This window comes from Cicer arietinum, chromosome 7 (assembly GCF_000331145.2).
Source record: "Cicer arietinum cultivar CDC Frontier isolate Library 1 chromosome 7, Cicar.CDCFrontier_v2.0, whole genome shotgun sequence".
Lineage (NCBI taxonomy): Eukaryota > Viridiplantae > Streptophyta > Magnoliopsida > Fabales > Fabaceae > Cicer > Cicer arietinum.
This window is the reverse complement of record NC_021166.2, coordinates 38,082,148-38,099,346: the sequence shown is the minus strand read 5'-3', so window position 1 is coordinate 38,099,346 and position 17,199 is coordinate 38,082,148. Positions and strand designations below refer to the sequence as shown.

The 17,199-nt window shown below is 35.4% G+C and overlaps 2 pseudogenes; both read right to left on the bottom strand.

The window, feature by feature from the left end:
* Window positions 1-1,603: 1,603 nt before the first annotated feature.
* LOC101492950 (proteasome subunit beta type-1-like) lies at window positions 1,604-6,936 on the bottom strand (annotated as a pseudogene).
* Window positions 6,937-7,040: 104 nt separating this feature from the next.
* LOC101493283 (pentatricopeptide repeat-containing protein At1g09220, mitochondrial-like) lies at window positions 7,041-8,404 on the bottom strand (annotated as a pseudogene).
* Between the last annotated feature and the right edge of the window lie 8,795 nt (window positions 8,405-17,199).

Genomic DNA, 17,199 nt, shown 5'->3' with positions numbered 1-17,199 from the left:
ATTATTATCCTTTTAATTCCTGTAATTTCATGATGATGGAGTCAATATTTATAAGATCTCCGATATTGTTAGGTTATATACTATGTCATGCATTTAAACTCAAAACTTAATAGTTATATGTGAATTTTTTTACTATTTTTTTTAAATAAATAATAAAAATGGTAAATTCTACAAAAATTAATTTACATGTGTTCGAATCAAAGACAAAACGTCCCACTTAACAATATTAATATTTTTAAGTTGAAGTAGAGTTTAAGAACCATATTATTTTTTATTAGTTAAAATTCATAAGACCTAATAGTTTATATAGACTCCACCAAATTTAGTAGATTTTATACAAAATTCAACATATAAAAATGAGTTATTAAAAAATGTCTTAAAAAATTTTTTGCTATAATTTTTATAATGTTTTGCCACCATTTGGCAAGTCATATATAATAAATAGCTAATTGGATTAGACATCGCTCGCACGCGAGGTGGTTCTAGTTCTTCAGCACCCCATGTTCGACAGTTAAAAACTTGACCAACAATCCTACACCATAATAAGACCAACCAAACATGAAGAGCAAGAACAAAATTCTATGCGAAGACGCCACCAACTTTCTCCACATAATAAAAAACCTCCTCAATGCAAAACTTGAGCACATTGTGGCAACTAATTATTTAGATTGATGATTTTAATTTCTCACTTTGGATAATAAAGCAAATAATATTAACTGTTTATAAATAATTCAATGATTGATATAATAAGTGTTTGATCCAATATATATATAATTGTAGTTTTAATATTTGATTTGTTCCATTTTATTATCTTCTCAATTTACATGAATTTAAATATGTATTACGATTTTAGTGATTTTGATATAGGATATTCTTACGATTTTTTTGGGTATCTTTTTATAAATGAAAATTAAATAATAATAATAAATTGAGAGCGACGTATACAATATTAATTAGATGATATAATTGATAAAAAATTAGATGAAAAAAAAATTAAAGTTGCATTGCAAACTAAAAGTTACAATTATTTTAAGACAATTTTTCTTGTAAATTCGCCGATTATTACAAGACAAAGAGAATATTAACTTTTTTCATAAATTATTCTTTTTACAATTTCTATTAATAATTCTATTAATTATTATCTTAGTATATTTTTTAATAAAAATTAATTACTAATTATTTATAATAGAAAGAAATAAAAACTAACGAGGAAGTCCCATCCTTTTCACAGGATCCCTTCTTAACAAATAAAAAAGAAAATTTCAAAAGTTACCCTCTACAAAAATGTATTCTGAAATCGCTGATTGGAGAATTGATTTGTGAATGGATGAAAAGTTAGATGTTTTGTATATAATTTGAAAAGTGAAGTATTTTAGATTTTTTTTCAAAAAAAGGGATATTGAATAAAAGAGTTAAAGATGTACTTTATAAAATAAATATGATTTGGACACAATTACTGTTATACCCTGGATCACAGTGACATTTTATCCTTTACCATCCCTAATTAAACACTATTGACAAAAGCTTATATTAATTATTTTAAGATACAATAACCAAATTTTATAGGCCACCATTTTTTAACACATTCAATAAAGTTGAGAAAAATGCTCGGATAACATCCAATGTAACGTATAATATGTAAAGTCAAAGCACAGTTTCAAAATGGTTTCTCACTAGAAACACATTTCTTAGTTTCACTTCATGGGAAAATACGGTACCACATTAAGAATTCTAGGACCATTTCAAACATTCTCAATCCCATTCTTGCAAGAACAAAATAATTTCTGTGTAAAAGCTTCAGTCTTTCCTTAAGTCAATGTATTCACGACGAATGCCACTAGCATTTAGGATGACAATTTCAAGGTTATCTCCCTACAAGAACATAAATCCACAGTAAGTCAAAAGTTTATCATAATGTCAAATGACAATAAGGTATGTAAAATACATTCGAGTAAAACAATATTTCAGTCCATAAAACTGTAAGGATCAATTAATTAGTCCCTTAAATTTAAGAAATAACAATTTAGTCCTTTAAATTGAACAATGTCAATTAATATATTCCTATTTTCAAATTTATCAGCACAATTTTAAAGGTTTTATGTCTGTCTTTGTGCAGCAAGAGACTACTCAAGCCAATACGTAGGTCTTTTAGTGATTTTGATAGATATTTACTAAAGAAATAGAGGGACCAAATTGCTAGGCTCTTACAATTTTCGACGAACAAAATGGCGATTTACTTAAAAAGCTTACCGTGTATATATCTCTCTCAGTTGCAGATGCAAAAACAGTTTTGACCAAATCTACTGCTTCTGTTTCAGATAATGGAGTAACAGCATCCTGCAATAAATCGTGTTTGAGTATGGCAGATATTATAGACATTGTGGCCTATGGTGTCTCCCGAAGAATCTACCATGTCATAACACCATGGTGGAAATTTGCCAAAACAGGTAGTGATCAAACAAAATTTGAAGAGTCAAATATTTCAAGCAAAGCACTAATTAAACAACACTTTAAACATGTTTTTTATCACCGCAAATATACCACTTTTTGATTTTAATCCTTGTAAATGTTTTTTTTTGTTATTTTATCCTTTGCAAATACACAACTTTTTACTTTTTATTGTTTTGTTTTATAGCATCTCCAACGGTTGGGTTCATTAAGTGGGGTCCACCGTGCCACATCATCTTGAAATAACCCATTCATTTTTTACTCCAACATGTTCGTTAGATAGAGTCCACCACTAACAAATTATTTATTTATTATTATTCATAAATTAATAATAAAAAAAGATAACCGTATCAAAGTACCGTTCCTTCGTGAGAGAACGACAGTTTGACACATCTCCAACAGTGAACTCGCCAAAAACTGAAGGTTACGTAATTACATCTGGCGGACAAACTCATTTTGGCTACCGTTGGAGATGCTCTTAGTCTCTGCAAAATTTGTTCATATTGGAATTAGTTCCTAGTTCTTATGTAGCCTGTATTGGAGGGACTAAAAATCAAACAATTTTTTCATATTACAGAGACAAAAACAAAAGTAGTATCTTTGCACAGACTAAAAACATTTAAACCTTTAAGAAACTTCACCTTGGCAGGTAAGAGAAGAGGACTAGGGGAGTTGAGTTGGTTATCAAGAAAAGGCATAATGAGTGTGGATCCAGAACCCTGAGAGCTATATCCCACCCTCTCGTAGGAACCAACAGCATCATATGTGAAGACACATCCCTTTCCTATTGCAGGTCGAAGGAGCAGTGAGCAAATACAAGTTGGGACATTGATAAAAATAGAAAGCTAGAAATAGTGCATGCACCTTCACTGTCGAGGCCACCCAAGACATTGAAAGCATAGTAAGGAAAGAAGCGTTTGTAATAAAGTGTGTTTGAAAGCAACTGAGCCATAGCAGGGCAACTCATTTGCTTGTTGTGTTGATGCTAATATGTCTGCATGAATCAAAAGATGATATGATGTCGGTTCTACCAGAAACTTCCATTTATTGTGATGGTAAAGTAAAAACAAGAGAGCCACATAATGTACAAAACAATTTATGAATCCAGCACCACAGTTTCCCCTGATTTATAACCATCTAACATGATAAGGTGATATACATTGCTAAAAGACTAGAAACTTCAATCCAGCACATCATCCTAATTGTTGAAAAATATGTTACGATCTTTATATTTATTGTATAAGATTATTGTATAGGCATGACATGTTGTATCATATCATGTAAATAGGAATAATATCTCCTATACTTATTTTGTAATTATTACCTTGAGCCTGTATAAAACCAACTCCAAGTGAAGTTGAAACACACGGTGATAGGAATGGGTTGGGTCCCACAAGTGATGAGGGGGATCTCTTAGTTAATAGAGATGAGGTCAGGCCTAAGCAATAGCGAGTATATGTGAGAAAGAATAAGAAAGGGAATGCAGGAAAAGTGTGATTGCCTAGCTGGCATAGTGAGTTAATATTCCACTAATAAATAGGAGTGTGTGGGGAGGTAGTTGGATGGTTTTTATTTATTTTTTAGTTACACCTGAGAGGTTGGGCAGTATGAGAATTGTTTTCTGTAACAGAGGAGCATTAGCTCTGGAATCATTTTCTGTTTTCTTATCAATTAATACAATAATTCTCTTCATCTAATTATATCTTACCTCTACTCTATGAATGGCCAAACAAAAGTGATTAACTGCTGTTTAAAGGCCTATCTACGTTGTTTTATTGCAGATCAACCTAAGACATGGGCACATTGGATTCCGTGGGCAGAACTATGGTATAATGCCACATTCCATGTCTCTACAGGGTTTACCTCTTTTGAGGTTGTTATGGTAGGAGACCTCCAGTTTTGGTGCATTTTTTGGAGGGAGAAACGAAAATAGAAGCTGTAGCCCAGGAGTTAAGAGACAGGATGAAGCTTTGCGTCAACTGAAAGCTAATTTACTCAAAGCTCAAGAGTACATGAAATACCAAACCGATAAGAAACACAAGGTAGTTCAATTTAAGGTTGGTGATTAGGTTTTCCTCAAATTACGTCCTCATCGACAGCAACCGGTTGTGCATAGGATTCATCAAAGATTGGCTCCCATATTTTTTGATCCTTATCAAGTCATTAAGAAGATAGGGCAGGTTGCTTACAAGCTACAATTACCAACAACATTAAAATACATCCTACTTTTCATGTGTCTCTATTGAAGAAAGTTGTAGGCAATTATACTGCTACAACTCAATTACCTAGCAGTTTGGAGTCTAACACTGGGGATATTATTCCTGCTAAGGTTTTATCATGGAGGGATAAGTTTGATGGTGGGCAGCATAAGCGAGAATGGTTGATTCAATGGGAAGGCATGGATGTTGGAGATGCTAATTGGGAAGAGGAATTGCTGCTGAAGGGTCAATTCCCTGATTTGCACCTTGAGGACAAGGCTACTGTTGAAGGTAGGAGTGATGATAGGAATGGGTTGGGTCCCACAAGTGATGAATGGGATTTCTTAGTTAATAGAGATGAGATAAGGCCTAAGCAATGGCAAGTATATATGAGAAAGAATAAGAAAGGGAATGCAGGAAAAGTGTGATTGCCTAGCTGGCATAGTGAGTTAATATTCCACTAATAAAAAGGAGTATGTGGGGAGGTTGTTGGATGGTTTTTATTTTACACCTTAGAGGTTGGGCAATATGAGAATTGTTTTCTCTAACTGAGGAGCATTAGCTCTAGAATCATTTTCTGTTTTCTTATCAATTAATACAATAATTCTCTTCATCTAATTCTATCTTACCTCTGCTCTATCACATGGTTTCACAATATTATGCCTCAGTATTCTCTCATTCAACACTAATAAAAACATTTTATATTCAATAATTCATGGATCTTAACGATGCACATTGAACTAATTCAGATATGCATTATATTGTAAAGTAATTTTTCAAAGAGAAAATAGGTAATGCAGTATAAACAAATTTTACACTAACGTCCAGTAAGATGGAAGGATGTGGTGGTTATTTTTAAGAAATCGGTTATAAAATATGTTTATATGGAAAAATGAAGGGTTGTGTAAAACTATTTTACATCGTGAGTGCATAACAATTAAGCTCTTTTTTCAAAAAACAATGAAAATAATGGTAGGTACCAAGAAATGAGTAAACAAAAATCACTAAAATATTGTAACCGAAAGGATATACCAATTGATATGTAGGAAATGAGTAAGATGGAGCACTGAAGATACTATCACTGTATCAAGGTAATAATCAGGTCCTGGGTACCGAAACACACCTGACTGTAAATACAACCTTCCTCTAAATCCCTCTCCCATATCATATATATCCCCTTCAGCTGAATTACACACCCTATTGCCAACTCAGCAGTTCGTTACATAGTGGAAACATTTCCATTTTTGATCTCTGAGCTATAGTTCAATGTATCACACTTCCTCTTTATGTACACTTTAATTATTCTAGAGGTCATATTAGAGACCAAGGAAAGCCTGATAGTATTTTTCAGTTACAAGTGTTGAGACTCTTGAACTCACCAAATGCCTAGCAGACAAAACCTTCTGCAAAGCTTTAACATCAGCTTGAAAACCAGAAGAAGCCATCACAGATTTCTCAGCTCTGTTACAAAAACAAAGCACAACCCCCAAAATCTCAGTTGACGTCCTTAAATAACATAAGCATACGATGAAAAGAAGTGTTCGTAGTCTAGTGCTACGATGATGGAGCAATCGAAGAGCCGCAAATACAACTCTAAAATTTGAAGTAATAATTAAAAGGCCATTGATTTTTAGCAAAATTTTAAAATGAAAAATAAAATTAAAAACTCAATTGTGTAGGATATGAAGTGTACAGTTGGGAGATTTTGGAGTAATCACGAGTGAGGATGTTGTATCCGGTTGACATCCTCGTATCTGCCACGATCACACAGTAATCCGCTCCAGCTATTGCAACACATGATCTATAAATAATGTTTAAATTGTTGGAAAATAATAATAATTGCAAAAATATTTCATCATACATATACATATATATATGTATATATGTGTGTGTTTTGAGAAAGAGTACACTCCATTGTTGTCCTACGGAGACCAATTAGCATGTTGTTTGGTCATCGTAAATGAGAATTGAGATCAGCTAGAACAATGAAGAACTAGGTCGTGAACACTGAAAAGTGAAAAGGAGCAAAGATAAGATGTCTTACTGATAGAATCATTAATGTTCAGAATCCCCCTCGATTGCAACATAACCATTCAACTGTAATCATGAGGTTTGAGAAAGATTGCAATGTGAATCATCATTAATCGCAAAATTGCCACCGGTTAAAAGATATAGAAAGAGAAAAGGGTGCTGCAATATTATGCTAATACAACTCGTACAATATATAGTTATGTATGAACCCAAAAATAAAAATGAACACAACACAAGTGAACTAGTAGAATGGATTACTACAAATGTATTATTAGAAAATGGAAGCGATAGGAAAAAATTTGAACACTTGACATCTAAGTAGTAGCAGAGATTAAGAGTACAAAAGAAAGATGCACTAAAGAATAAGAATAAAATTCTCCATTATTTGAAAAAGGTTCAAAACAAATTACATACATTGTTTCAAAGCATAAGAAGGCTTCGTGATAATAAAGCGCAGTGCACTAAAGAAAATGTGATCAAAACTTATACATCTCCATCTCAAGCAACCTTGACGTTTACAACAAATTATGCACAAAGAATTTCTACTCAATTCAAAGGACATCGTAATTAAACTATCCACCAAATCAACCATACTGATGTACATTTTGCAAAACTGATAACAAAAGTAAGCATCCTACAAGCACCCTTTGACCAATTTCAACATTGTTATGAACACTACAAGCACCAAGAAGCATCCTCCAAATAACATCAGTTGCAACCTCATGGGGAACCTGCATAGCAACCTTCTCAGCTTCTTCTAACCTCCCTGCTCTCCCAAGCATATCTATCACACAACCATAGTGCTTGACATCCAGCACAAGTCCATAATCATTCACCATTTTACCAAAAAACTCGAGCCCCTCCTCAACCAATCCACCGTGACTACAAGCACTCAAAACATTGAGAAACACTATGTAGTTCGGCCACACGCCAGCCTTCTCCATTCTTGCGAAATTCTCCACAGCCTCCCTCACCATCCCAAACATAGCAAAACCAGATATAACCAAATTCCACGACACCAAATTCTTCCTCCAATTAGGCATCTCCTAAAAGAATCTACTTGCACTCTCTATACATCCACACTTAGCATACAAATCAATCAACACATTCACAATCCTCATATCAACCGCATTGAACCCTCTCTTCTATACATAGACATGAATAGACTGACACATTATGAGATACCCAAGATTGGAAATAGCAGGAAAAATGGCCAAAAGGGTAACTTCATTAGGCTCTATACCATCAACCTCAAACATTTTTCTAATATCCATCAATAAAACGAGTCCACGAGACCACCCTCCGAACCAACATCTGATCATACACCGAGCAAGCTGACCCCATTCAATCAAACCATTGATTAAAACATTCCAAGAGACAATATTTCTTTGTGGCATTTCACCAAACACCTGGGCTGCTGAAACCAAAAGTCCCCAAGTAGAGTACATTCAAAGCAACCCAGTTTGAACATAAACATGGGAGTGAAAAGCAAGCTTGAAAACAATGGCATGGAGGTGAAAGCCAAAATGGATTGATTGAGAATTAGCACAAGCATGGGAGAGAAAAGTGAAGGTCAATGAATCAAGAGAAAGAGAATGTGTGAGAGAATTGACAGTGTAAACAAAGAATTGAAGGGATTGATGAGGGAAAGAGGAGAGAGAGTAAGAACGAATAAGGTTATTGAAGAGTAGTAAAGAAAAGAGTGTGTGAGGGAGTTGAGAGTGAAAACAAAGGATTGAAGGGATTGATGAGGGAAAAAAGAGAGAGAGTAAGAACGAATGAGGTTATTGAAGAGTAGTAAAGAAGTGGGGTTATTGTGAAGAGGGTAATGGTGGAAAAGTGAAGAAGTGATGATTTGAGAGTGAAGTTGCTAAAGAGATTGGTAGTGAAAAGGGTCATTAAGGAGAAGAGAGAGAAAATGTTGTGGATGCTAGGGTTTTGGATTTTGAATATAATGCTGGAAGGTGGTTATGGTTATGGCTTCTGCAACACAAGGTGAAACAAGAGAGAGAGTAAGAACGAATGAGGTTATTGAAGAGTAGTAAAGAAGTGGGGTTATTGTGAAGAGGGTAATGGTGGAAAAGTGAAGTGATGATTTGAGAGTGAAGTTGTAGAAGAGATTTGTAGTGAAAAGGGTCATTAAGGAGAAGAGAGAGAAAATGTTGTGGATGCTAGGGTTTTGGATTTTGAATATAATGCTGGAAGGTGGTTATGGTTATGGCTTCTGCAACACAAGGTGAAACACTATTCCTCAATTTCAACACTGACATGCATAATAATAACAAAAAAATTTATATATGCTTTCTTTTTGTGTCATAAAATTGAGTTGAAAACAAGATTTGAAGCAATGCAAGAACAGATAAATAATTAGAATTTTAGAGTAAGAGATATTTAGAATTTGCGGAGAAAGACTCACAGAGGAGACGACAGTGAGTATGATGTGAGACGGTTGCCGGCGTGGTGGTGAGAATGTAAAAAGTGTATATATTAGCTTGAAACATGAAAACTCAGCAGTGGTGAGTTTTGTGGAAATTTGTGGTGATTGATGATTGAACTTGGTGTAGATTTTGTGGTTTTTGAATTGATCGAATTTAATGTAAATTGTGGATTAAATTTTATGTGTGTGGTGGAAAATAAATGTTTGAGTATGCTGTGTGTGGAATTTGAAAATCGTTAGAGTTAAATGAGTATTAAAAATGAGGAATCTTTTAATATTTGCATTTACTTAATGATTGTCGTGAAAATCGTTAGAGTTAAATGAGTATTAAATATGGGGAATCTTTTAATATCTGCATTTACTTAATGATTGTCATGGATAGAGTTAGAGTATGATCATGCATTTCATTGTACATGGCAACCAAATGGGCCATGGTGATAGTGGTGACCGGATGGGTCACGAGATGATGCCATGTGATTTGTTGGTTCATCTTATCCTTGCAGGGATTGTCGCATCGTGTAAGGTCTGCAATAGACTACACATTTCTGGTAAATCGTGCTGACCCGTGATAGGTGGCACCTCGGTAAATAGTACTTCGGCCTATGATAGGCGTTACAATTATGATTTACGGTCCTTCGAGGAGGGTTTTGATTGGAATTCCGAGTCCATGCATTTTGGCATATATGCGTTGCATTAGGGTGCTTGGCACGCGAGTCATGCTTGATTTAATGTTATGATTGCGTGTGTAAACTCAAATTGTTGTTGTGATTGTGCCATAATTTCTAAGTGTGATTGTTTGGATTTGTGTGCAAGTGTTGATTGATTGCGAAACCTCGCGAGTCATGTTTGATTCAAGGTTATGATTGCGTGTGTAAACTCAAATTGTTGTTGTGATTGTGCCATAATTTCTAAGTGTGATTGTTTGGATTTGTGTGCAAGTGTTGATTGATTGCGAAACCTCGCGAGTCATGTTTGATTCAAGGTTATGATTGCGTGTGTAAACTCAAATTGTTGTTGTGATTGTGCCATAATTTCTAAGTGTGATTGTTTGGATTTGTGCTAAGTGTGGATTGATTGCGAAACCTTTTTGAAACGTTTAAAAACTGAATTCTGCATTTTTCTGATGTGGTAGTCGAATACACTGAGCTTGTAGTCGAATACAAGCATCCTGATTTAGCTACTGACTTGTGAAAAAGCTGCGTAGTCGAATACACTAAGGTTGTAGTCGAATACAAGCATCCTGATTTGGCTACTGACTTATGTGTAGTCAAATACACAACCTTGTAGTCGAATACAAGCATGTTGTTTTTGCTACTGACTTTTGAAACAACCTTGTGTTCGAATACAGAGATGCCGTATTCGAATAATATAGTGCAGTTTTGTTTAAAACTTCATTGTTCAACTTTGATTATGCATGTTTAACATATGGAAACCCTTGCATGCTGTCTTTGATTTGTTGATGTATTTACTGTATGTTGGAAGATTGTACCTATACCAATATTGTCAGCTAGAATTTTATTTTGATTGGTCCATGTACCACTTTTTGATGTGACGTGCGGAAGTTATGATTCTTGGGCAGTGCTATTGTACAAGTGTCTGCCAAGAATACCCCAAGGGTATGAGCTATGTCTAATAGGTCTCATAGCCCCGGTGCATTTTGCTGTTTCAAATACTTTGGATTTTTATTTCAAACTATTGCCACTGCTTGTAAATGTGGTTGACTTTTGTCCTTGTGTTACGACTTGAATATTTATCCAAAAGTATTTCCTTCTTTATTTCTTTGTTTTTATGAATGTGTTAAGAAAAAAAAATACACTCGCGCTGTTACAAATCGGGGTGTTACAATTGTGGTATCAGAGCTTTGGTTTGGATTTCTTTGGGGTTGTGGAGCTTTTGGTTATAGATTGTAGGTCAACATGTAGGTTGGGAGTCATTATCTGATCATGTGTCTAGTTAAGTTGTTTGAGTTGTCAGATTCGATATAGTTTTTAAGTGTTGATGTAGTCGGAAGTTAGTTTTGGAATTTTTTGAAGTGGTGTTAAGACTCTTCTTAATGATGGTCTTATAGGAAAACCATGCCGCCAAGAAGGAATGACGCTCCAAGAGCCGACGTTAATAGGGATGATCAAATGGCGGAAGCTATGAATAACATGGCTGCTTCTGTTGCTGCATAAACTGCTGCCAAGACTCTACGGGATCTAGAAAAGAAGGGAAGAGAAATTCGTGCTGCTGAGTCAAGAGGATTGGAAGACTTTCGCCGTTACAATCCTCCCAAGTTTAAGGGTGATGAGAATTCAGAGAAAGCGGATCAATGGATCCAAGAAGTGGAAAAGATCTTCGAGATGATTAACTATTAGGCAGGAGTGAAGGTCACCTATACCACTAATATGCTATTAGGGGATGCTGAGTACTGGTGGAGGAGTGCAAGGTTGTTGATGGGATCAGCTCATGAGGAGGTGAACCGAGAATCATTCAAGAGGAAGTTTTTAGACAAATACTTCCCGATTAGTACCAAGACTAAATTGGGTGAATATGCCGCTAAGTTTGAATCGTTGTCGAGGCATTTCAGGTTTTTCCATGAAGAGATTGATGAACCATTCATGTGTCATCATTTCCAAGACGGATTAAAGTATGAGATTCAAGACTTTATCTTACCCTTGGGAATTCAAAGTTTCCAAGTGCTTGGGGAAAAATGTAGAGAAGTGGAGCATATGAAAAATAAGAGGGCTAGCCGAGAAGGGAATTTTAATTCAGAAGGGCCTAGTCTGGTGAATTATCAGAACAAGGGAAATCAAGTTGCAAAACCTTATAGTCGACCACATAATAACAACAGGGGGGCAGAATAGCCCAAGGAACCCAAATTTCAGAAGACAGTTGGGACAAGGGAATCGATGTTTCCGATGTGGGGAAGAGGGACATTATGCTAATGTTTGTACCTCTAAGGGACTTACTTGCCACAATTGCCAGAGGCCAAGGCACATTGCAAGGGATTACACGGCTCCGAAGGTGGAACTAGTGGTGAATGTAACTAGGGCTACTTGTCCTATTGCTAGAGGACGCGTTTATTGCATGAGTGCTGAAGCTGAAAATCCATCTAGCAATCTGATTCAACGTGATTGAGATTATAGGTAACACTCTAACTGCACTTTTTGATTCGAGGGCAACCCATTCCTTCATTGCTATGGATTTCGTGAATTGTTTGAAGTAATCTGTGTCTGCTTTGCCTTTTGATTTGGTTGTTTCCACATCTGCTAAGACTTTGACAACAAATTATGCGTGTTTACATTGTCAAATAACTATTCAGAAGAAGGATTTCTTGGTTAATTTGATTTGTTTACCTCTACAATCACTCGAGGTCATTGTCGGTATGGATTGGATGTCGTATCATTATGTGGTATTGGATAATGCTCGCAAACTGGTTCTTTTCCCTGAACCAGGAGTTGTTAAGTATCTAGCTGCTAACAAACTCGGAGTGTCCTAAGTGAAGGAACTCGTGAGTTTTTGTCTTTGGCTAATGTGGGGGCAAAGATAAATGTGAACATAGAGGATGTGATACATGTCAATGAGTATTGGGACGTATTTCCAGCAGAAATTCCAGAATTGCCACCGCTAAGAGAAGTGGAATTTTTCATTGATTTGCACCCAGGAACTGGACCTATTTCAATTGCACCGTATCGAATGTCGCCATTGGAATTAAATGAACTCAAAGGCCAAATTGAAGATTTGTTAGAGAAGAAATTTATTAGGCCAAGTGTACCACCATGGGGAGCTCTGGTGTTGCTAGTTAAGAAGAAGGACGGAAGCTCGCGCTTATGTGTGGACTATAGACATCTTAATAAGGCAACTATTAAGAATCGTTATCCTTTGCCATGCATCGATGATTTGATGGACCAGTTGAGAGGAGCCCCGGTATTTTCGAAGATTGACTTGAAGTCGGGTTACCATCAGATTTGAGTAAGGGAATGAGATATTCAGAAAACTACTTTCAGAACTCGTTATGGACATTATGAATATCTTGTTATGCCGTTTGGAGTTACCAATGCACCAACAATTTTTATGGACTACATGAACAAAATCTTTAGTCCATTCCTAAATAAATTTGTTGTGGTGTTCATTGATGATACATTAGTTTATTCAAGGACTAAGGAAGAACATGCAGAACATTTGCGCCAAGTTCTTGAAATTTTACGCGAGAAGCAATTGTATGCCAACCTATCAAAGACTGAGTTTTGGCTAGAAGAAGTGAATTTCTTAGGACATGTGATAACCAAGGAAGGAATCGTTGTGGATCCGGCTAAGATTGAGGCGGTTCTTGCTTGGAAACAGACTCAGACTGTCACTGACATACGAAGTTTCGTAGGACTGGTAGGGTACTACATGAGGTTTATTGAAGGTTTTGTTAAGATTGTAGCTCCATTGACACAACTTTCCAGAAAAGATCAACCGTTCGCATGGACAGAGAAATGTGAGGAAAATTTTCAGTTACTAAAGAAAAAGTTGACAACCTCACCAGTATTGGTATTACTGCAATCAGAAGAACCATATGAAGTTTATTGTGAAGCGTCTCACCAAGGTTTGGGATATGTTCTGATGCACCACAAGAAAGCAGTAGCTTACGCCTCAAGGCAATTGAAGATTCATGAAAGAAACTATCCTACTCATGACTTGGAGCTTGATGCTATAGTTTTTGCATTGAAGATCTGGAGGCACTATTTATATAGATGCACGTTCACAGTGTTCAATGACCATACAAGTTTGAAATATTTGTTTGATCAGAAGGAATGGAACATGCGTCAGAGACGATGGATGGAGACTCTCAAGGATTTTGATTTCACACTGCAGTACCACCCTGGGAAGGCCAATGTAGTGGCTGATGCGTTGAGTAGAAGAAGTGTATTGGTGTCTTCAACAGTGATGGCTATACAACAAAAGTTGTGGGAAGCTTTTAGAGACCTACACTTGAACGTAGAGTTTGCACCAGAAATTTTGAAATTCGAAATGGTTAAGATCTCGAGTGGACTATTTGAAGACATTGTGAATTCTCAAGATGACAACTTAATTCAAGAGAAAAGGAACTTAATAATGCAAGGGAAGACAATTGAGTTTAAGATTGGACCAGATAATATTTTGAGATGTAATGGTAGGATTTGTGTACCAGAAATTACGGACATGAGGAAGACAATTTTAGAAGAGGCTCATAAGAGTAAATTGAGTATTCATCCTGGAGCAACAAAGATGTATAAGGATTTGAGACAAAATTATTGGTGGCCAGGAATGAAAAGACATGTAGCAGAGTATGTATCAACTTGTTTAACTTGTCAGAAAGCGAATGTGGAACATCAGCGACCTACGGGAATGTTGCAACCTTTAGATATACATGAATGAAAGTGGGACAACATTTCCATGAATTTTATAACTGGCTTGCCGAAAACAAGGAGAAAGAATGATTTTATATATGCACACTTTTTACCAGTAAAGACAACTTATAAGGTAGACAAGCTAACTGAGATCTACATTGTTGAGATTGTGAGATTACACGGAGTACCATCGAGTATTGTATCAGACCGTGACCCAAAGATCACATCGCACTTTTGGGGAGCATTGCATGAAGCGTTGGGAAGGAAACTAAGATTGACTTCAGCTTATGTAAGACCCATAATTTTAAAGTGTATTTTTGTGTATTTTGGATTTTGGCTCGGAAGCTTTTTAGCCAAAGATAATAATATTTTGGAGTTTATATGATCAAAATGATATTTTGATGCCTATTAGAATTACTCGTCGATAAATAAATTAAATTAACTGCGGTGAATCGTTTACGAAGAATTTTGTAAGACCCATAATTTTAAAGTACCATTTAAGTATTTTTGGTGTATTTTGGATTTTGGTTCGGAGGCTTTTAAGCCAAAGTTAATAATATTTTGGAGTTTTATAATCAAAAAGATATTTTGATGCCAATTAAAATTTCTCGTCGATAAATAAATTGAATTTAACTGCGATAAATCCTTTACGGAGAATTTAAGGCGTTTCGGGTGAAACGGTAATTTAACAAAGATCTAGATTTTGAGATATTTGTTAAGTTATATTTTTTATATTTATATGTGTTTGTTTGGGGGGAAAAAGAAAGGAAGACTAGAAGGAAGGAAAAGGAAAAGAAAATAATATATAAAGGAAGGAAGGAAAAAGGAAGAAAGGAAAAAGAAAGGAAAGAAAAAGAAAGGAAGGAAAATTTCAAACTTCATCTTCTTCCTCTAACCGTGACCCATTTTTCTCCTTCCTCCCATTTTCAGTTTCGTCGCTTTCTTTTCTTCAAAACTAGTAACCCAAGGTTGGGTGAGAGTTAGATCAAGGTTTTCACAACTTCACTCTTCCTCTTTGATTCGAAAACGAAGAAAAACGGTTTTGAGATCCAAACACAAACCCCTCCGTTTCTTCTAGATCCAAACCTCATTTCTCGAAGAGATAGAAGGGAAAGTTGCTCACCACCACGCTACGGTGCTAGTGAACTAATTTGGAAGCGGCGTTGCGAGCGGAGATTTTACCGGAATTACTCGCGGTACCGGAAACGCACGTTAAAGCTAACGTTGAGGTAAGGGCTCCTTCCAAACTTCTAGTTTGCATTAGGGACTTATCTGTGGTTGTGTGGGAAGGAATTTGTTAGGGTTAAATGTATCGATTTGGGGAAAAACGAAACTAGTGCGTTATGGGTAAAACCTTAGAGTTAGGTTTTGTTTATAATGATGAATGTTTCGTGGTAAATGAATTTGAAGTCATTGTGTAAGATTTTGGGTAAATGAAACTTGTGTGTTTTGAGTAGTGGATTGTGTCGATTTGTGTTCGTTGTTTTTGACATGCTCTTAATTGATATTGATGAAATTTGATATGTGTATGGTTGGATTTGTGAATAAATGAATTGATATGTTTTGATGTGAGAATTTGTTGAGTTTGTGTTGTGTGAAATTTGAAAACCATTAAGTTAAATGAGTATTAAGAATGGGGAATCTCTTAATGTCTCGTTTACTTAATGTGCGTTTGTTTGTGAAAAATCGTTTAAGTTAACTGGGCGTTAAGAATGGGGAATCTCTTAATGTCTCGGTTACTTAATATTTTGTTTTAAAGAAAAATCGTTTAAGTTAACTGGGCGTTAAGAATGGGGAATCTCTTAATGTCTCGGTTACTTAATATTTTGTTTTGAAAACCGTTTAAGTTAACTGGACGTTAAGGAGGGGGAATCTCTTAATGTCTCGGTTACTTAATATTTTGTTTTAAAGAAAAATCGTTTAAGTTAACTGGGCGTTAAGAATGGGGAATCTCTTAATGTCTCGGTTACTTAATATTTTGTTTTAAAGAAAAATCGTTTAAGTTAACTGGGCGTTAAGAATGGGGAATCTCTTAATGTCTCGGTTACTTAATATTTTGTTTTAAAGAAAAATCGTTTAAGTTAACTGGGCGTTAAGAATGGGGAATCTCTTAATGTCTCGGTTACTTAATATTTTGTTTTAAAGAAAAATCGTTTAAGTTAACTGGGCGTTAAGAATGGGGAATCTCTTAATGTCTCGGTTACTTAACATTTTGTTTTGAAAACCGTTTAAGTTAACTGGACGTTAAGGAGGGGGAATCTCTTAATGTCTCGGTTACTTATTATTTTGTTTGGAAAATTGTTTAAGTTAACTGGGCGTTAAGAATGGGGAATCTCTTAATGTCTCGGTTACTTAATGTTCGTTTTTGAAAATCGTTTCAGTAAATGAGTATTAAGAATGGGGAATCTCTTAATGTCTCGGTTACTTAATATTTTGTTTTAAAGAAAAATCGTTTAAGTTAACTGGGCGTTAAGAATGGGGAATCTCTTAATGTCTCGGTTACTTAATGTTCGTTTTTGAAAATCGTTTCAGTAAATGAGTATTAAGAATGGGGAATCTCTTAATGTCTCGGTTACTTAATGTTCGTTTTTGAAAATCGTTTCAGTAAATGAGTATTAAGAATGGGGAATCTCTTAATGACTTATTTACTGAATGTTCTGTCTTGAAAATCGTTAAGTTAAATGAGAATTAAGAATGGGGAATCTCTTAATGACTTATTTACTGAATG